Here is a 6,512-nt window from a genome sequence, read left to right as displayed (position 1 = left end):
CCTATCCCTTATAATTCTCTCTAAGATTTTGCCCACAACAGAAGTGAGACTCACCGGCCTATAGTTACTAGGGTTATTCCTACTCCCCTTTTTGAACAAGGGAACCATTTGCTATCCTCCAGTCTTCTGGCACTACTCCTGTAGACAACTAGGACATAAAAATCAAGGCCAATGGCTCTGCAATCTCCTCCTTTGCTTCCCAGAGAATCCTAGGATAAATGCCATCAGGCCCAGGGGACTTATCTATTTTCACCCTTTCCAGAATTTCCAACACCTCTTCTCTACATACTTCAAAGCCATCCATTCTACTTAATTGTGACTCAGTACTCACATTGACAACAATGTCCTGTTCCTGATTGAATAGCGGCACTTTTGAAGGGAGAAAGACAGTCAAAAGCAGTGAGCACATGGTCTGTAAGGGAGAGAGAGAAAGAAGGAGAAAGTGAGGTCTGCAGATGCTGGAGATCAAAGTTGAAACTTTATTGCTGGAACAGCACATTAATTGTGACTCAGTACTCACATTGACAACAATGTCCTGTTCCTGATTGAATAGCGGCAATTTTGAAGGGAGAAAGACAGTCAAAAGCAGTGAGCACATGGTCTGTAAGGGAGAGAGAGAAAGAAACCTACACGCTAACTGACACAGCAGTGAACTGCCTTTGCTGTCTGAATTCATGTATTGTTGGACATCGGTGTGTGTCTAGGAAAACTTAACAAACAGCAAAACTCACAATTGATCTTGGAGGAACATGTTTGGGAGAGGTCACAGAACAACAGCAGATCAGTGAATAATTTTAATAATGAGTAGAGTAGGTTCTTTCTTGATTATATGTTTTTATTGGGATCTGTCTCTTGATTAAATTTTAAAAATGTAAGCGATATGTATTAAGTTAGCCTGGAGCAGTGTTTGTAGAGCAATAAGACAGTGCTATTTTTTGGGTCTGTAGATTGGAAGGAGCAAAATGGCCTTTAGTAGAGTGATAGGTTCTGCTTGTCAGATGTGGGAGTTTTGAGAGGGGTTACTGAGGATTATATCTGCAACAAATGTTGGTTATGAATCCTATCAGATCAAATGGATCAGTTAGAGGCAAAGAGGAATTTATAAGATCTAGGGGTGTGTGATGGATGGCAGTTATAGGAAGGAAGATGGCTATCTCCATCTCAAACAAGTATGCTGTTTTGGAAAATGTAGGGGGTGATGGACATTCAGGGGAATGTAGCACGAACAGCCAAAATTCTGGTATCAAGGCAGGCTCTAATGTAATGAGGTATGCTGGGTTCCAATTGATCAATTGTGTTAGAGGACTCTCTAGTCAGAGGCACAGACAGACATTTCTGCAGCCAGCAGCGAAAAATCAGAATGGTGTGTTGCTTAACTGGTACTTTTGAAAATGTAACAAAGAGGATTGATGAGGGCAGAGCGGTGGACGTGATCTATATGGATATCAATAAGACATTTGACAAGGTTCCCCATGCGAGACTGGTTAGCAAGTTAGATCTCATGGAATACAGGGAGAACTAGCTATTTGGATACAGAACTGGCTCAAAGGTAGAAGGTGATGGTGGGGGGTTGTTTTTCAGACTGGAGGCCTGTGATCAGTGGTGCGCCACAGGGATTGGTGCTGGGTCCACTACTGTTCGACATTTATATAAATGATTTGGATATGAACATAGATATTAAGTTTGCAGATGACATCAAAATTGGAAGAGTAGTGGAAAGTGAAGAAGGTTACCTCAGATTACAACAGGATCTTGATCAGATGGGCTAAGGGGCTGAGGACTGCCAGATAGAGTTTAATTTAGATAAATGCGAGGTGCTGCATTTTGGGAAAGCAAATCTTAGCAGGACTTAAACACTCAATGGTAAGGTCCTAGAGAGTGTTGCTGAACAAAGAGACCTTGAAGTGCAGGTTCATTGCTCCTTGAAAGTAGAGTCATAGGTAGATAGGATAGTGAAGAAGGCTATTGGTATGCTTTCCTTTATTGGTCAGAGTATTGAGTATAGGAGTTGGGAGCTCATGTTGGGAGCTCATGTTGCAGCTGTTAGGCCACGTTTGGAATATTGCATGCAAATCCAGTCTCCTTCCTACTGGAAGGATATTGTGAAACTTGGAAGGGTTCAGAAAAGATTTACAAGGATGTTGCTAGGGTTGGAGGATTGGAGCTATAGGGAGAGGCTGCATAGGCTGAGACTGTTCTTCCTGGAACGTCAAATCATGAGGGGCATGGATAGGATAAATAGACAAAGTATTTTCTCTGGGTTGGAGGAGTCCAGAACTAGAGGGCATAGGTTTAGTATGAGAGGGGAAAGATATATAAGGAATCAAAGAGGCAATGTTTCCACACAGAGGGTGCTATGCGTATGGAACAAGCTGCCAGAGGAAGTGGTGGAGGTTAGTACAATTGCAACATTTAAAAGACATCTGGATGGGTATATGAATAGGAAGGGTTTGGAGGGATATGGGCCAAGTGCTGGCAAAAGAGACTAGATTAGGTTGGGATATCTAGTTGGCATGCACTAGTTGAACTGAAGGGTCTGTTTCTCTGCTATACATCTTTATGACTCTATGGCAACATCCTTCCTATAGCAGGGAGACCAGAATTGCACACAGTATTCCAAAAGTGGGTATTCAATGTCCTGTACAACCACAACATGACCTCTCAACTCCTATGCTCAATGCACTGGTCAATAAAGACAACAAATGCCTTCTTCACTATCCTATCAACCTATGACTCCACTTTCAAGGAACTATGAACCTGCACTCCAAGATCTCTGTTCAGCAACACTTCCCAGGACCTTACCATTAAGTGTATAATTCCTGCTCTGATTTGCCTTTCCAAAATGCAGCATCTCACATTTATCTAAATTAAACTCCATCTGCCACTCCTCAGCCCATTGGCTCCTCTGATTAAGCTTCCGTTGTTCTCTGAGGAAGCTTTCTTCACAGTGCACTACACCTCTAATTTTGGTGTCATCTGCAAACTTACAAACCATACCTTCTATGTTCACATTCAAATCATTTATATAAATAACAAAAAGCAGTGAATCCTCCACCAATTCTTGTGTTGCAAACCACTGGTCACAGGCCTCATGTTTGAAAAGCAACTCTCCACTACTACTCTCTGTCCTCTACCTTTTAGCCAGTTCTGTTTCCAAATGGCTAGTTCTCCAACTATTCAGTGTGATCTAACTTTGCTAACCAGTCTACCATGAGAAACCTTGTCAAACGCTTTACTAAACTTCATATAGTAAGTCACCATTTTTTTATATACTGATAAAACCTTAAGTTATCTTGGGACAGTGACTTGAAAGAAATTCTGGGATTTACATATCAATCAATCAGAACCTGCATCCCCATTCTAAATGATTAAAGACTTAACAGCATTCTAGGTTTGTCTAATACATCACATCAGTTGTATGACACTTTGATCTTTTACTATATATTCTGTGTCCTATGTATCCTGCCCCACTAGCCCCGTGGGCGGCACGGTGGCACAGTGGTTAGCACTGCTGCCTCGCAGCGCCAGAGACCCGGGTTCAATTCCCGACTCAGGCGACTGACTGTGTGGAGTTTGCACGTTCTCCCCGTGTCTGCGTGGGTTTCCTCCGGGTGCTCCGGTTTCCTCCCACAGTCCAAAGATGTGCAGGTCAGGTGAATTGGCCATGCTAAATTGCCCCTAGTGTTAGGTATAGGGGTAAATGTAGGGGTATGGGTGGGTTGCGCTTCGGCGGGTCGGTGTGGACTTGTTGGGCCGAAGGGCCTGTTTCCATACTGTAATGTAATCTAATCTAATCTAGCTGACTGACAAATAAAGTTAGTGAGATACAATTTCCCACACGTGAAGCCATGTTTACTATCCCTAAACTATCCTTGCATTTCAAAGTACATGTAAATCCTGTCCCTCAGGATTTCCTCGAACGACTTGTCCACCACCAATTTCAGGCTCACTGATCTATAGTTCCCTGGGTTTTATGGCGCATTGCAAAATGCTCAGAGGTCAGATAAGAGTCAACCATATTGTTGTGGGTAGGTTTGAGCAGGTTAGGACAGCAGTTTTCTTTCCCTAGAAGACTGTAGTGAACCAAAGGAATTTATTTTACAACAATCGACAGTGGTTGCTGTTAGCCATCTCTCTCTTCAAGATATGTATTGAATTTAAATTTTACTATTTGCTGTGGTGGGATTGGAACACAGACATTATTGCCATTTCATTGGTATTAATATTTTGCCTACCAAATTCTAGAATATGGAAGAATAGGACTATTAGAAAACTTAACATAGAGCAGAATGGAAGCTTGGGGGTTCTATTTCATGAGTCATTGAAATCTGTTTTGGGCAGATATTTCACAAGGTTAGGTGACTGTTGACGCAAAGATAGTGATGAACCACAAAACCAATACCTTTATATATAAGGTTAAAAATCACAAAACACTAGGTTATAATCTAAGAGGTTTGTTTGGAAGTACTAGCATTCAGAGTATTGCTCCTTCATCAGGTTGGGCAGGATCGTAACATACAGAATTTATAGCAAAAGATCACAGTGTCATGCAATTAAAATGATACATTAAAGAAACCTCGATTGGTGTTAGGTCTTTCATCTTTTAGAATGGGTTGCAGGTTTCAGTTCATTAATATGTAAATCACAGAACTTCTTTTAAATCACATTCTTGAGATAATTTAAAAGAAATTCTGTTATTTACATATTAATGAACTGAAGCCTGCAACCCATTTGAAAAGATGAAAGATTTAACAGCAATCTCGATTTAGGCGGAGGTGGGTACTGCAGATGCTGGAGATTAGAGTCAAGATTAGAGTAATCAGGAAGGGTTTTTGCCTGAAATGTCGATTTTCCTGTTCCTTGGGTGCTGCCTGACCTGCTGTATTTTTCCAGCACCCCTCTAATCTTGGCAGCAATCTACATTTGTTCAATATATCATTTTAGTTGCACGACACTGTGATCTGTTGTTCCCCTTTGAAGACAATATTGGGTGTAATATAAAAGCCAACTTTCTACTCAAACCCATTGGCTTCCTACCTGGGATAATATGTTAAATCAATCACAATGAACTTGGACTCTACAAACTAAAATCATAAGCCTACTAAGCATTTCAAAGTAAAACTTTGCAAGAGTAACAGAATTAACACTTAATAAATTAACACTTAATTAACACAAAATAAATTCTTGGCTTAAAACTGGTTATCGTAGGACACAAGAACAGAACATTGACAATCTCAGACTGAAGGCTACATTTACAAAGTATACAATGCACACAGTTCATGAGAAACAATGGAGGGATTAAAATAAAAACTTCGCTCCCACAGTATAGAGGGCATGTGGAACAATTACCTAGAACAACCAGGTAGTTGACATTACTAGACTTGAGCTAGACTGATATAGTTAATAAGTGTGATGATGGGATAATAAAGACTTATTTACAATAGGATAGCATCCAAAAGTGAGAGAGAGATCCTTAATGGATAAGTCATGCATAGGTTTTGAATGAAAGGCTTTTGGAATAAATAATATTCATACTCTGGATTTTTCTTAGCTTCTTAAGATGTAAGACTAAGGGACTACTAAGAAAGAAGATATGATTTTAACCTGAAGAGTAACAAATAAAGAAGAACAGAATTGCAACATCTGGTTAAAATCAGCAGGGCTTTTGTCAAGCCCCAGTTGAAGTGAATACAGTTGGGTTTTCAATTGCTCAGAGGGCAGTTAAGGGTCAATTACATTGCTGTGGGTGTAGAGTCACACATAGATCAGACCAGGTAAGGACAGCAGATTTCTTTTCCTAATGGATATAAGAATACCAGATGGGTTTTGTTTTACAACAATCAACAATGGTCACCATTGGGTTCAAACCTACCATGTGGGATTCGAACCAAGAACATTAACCTGGAGCTCTGGATTACTAGTGCAATGATATTATCACTGCAACCCTAGACTCTCTTGTTTATGTGAACTTCCATGCAGATTGTGTGATGAGGGCAAAGTGGAATCTGTCAGGATGCATAAGGCAGAACTGTATTGTCATCCCAAACAAAAAGATGGCGGCTCTGGTGTGGGAGGGAGTGTTTGGGCTCCTGAGCACATCAGCTCCAGGCTAGTCACATCCTTTTCTCTCTCAGTTTTCATCTTTTTCTTTCTCTTTTTTCCTTCTGACATGGTGGGGAAGCTGAAGCGGTGCTCAGTGGGTCTTGACCTCTGGGGGTATCTGGAACGAGGACTCCTGACTGTGGTAGAGCTGAAGCGTGGACTCTTGATGTAGTCATCTTCCCTGGAGTAGGGACTCCTAAAGTCCTGGGACACCTTGCAAGAGCCCTGGAGCTGTATTTGAAAACCCCACGTACATAGGATGAACTCTATTTATGTAATAGAGGTAAAAACAATGACTGCAGATGCTGGAAACCAGATTCTGGATCAGTGGTGCTGGAAGAGCACAGCAATTCAGGCAGCATCCGAAGACAGGCAAAATCGACGTTTCGGGCAAAAGCCCTTCATCAGGA

This window comes from Chiloscyllium plagiosum, chromosome 1, assembly GCF_004010195.1.
Source record: "Chiloscyllium plagiosum isolate BGI_BamShark_2017 chromosome 1, ASM401019v2, whole genome shotgun sequence".
In the NCBI taxonomy this organism is placed as follows: domain Eukaryota; kingdom Metazoa; phylum Chordata; class Chondrichthyes; order Orectolobiformes; family Hemiscylliidae; genus Chiloscyllium; species Chiloscyllium plagiosum.
This window is presented reverse-complemented; position numbering follows the sequence as displayed.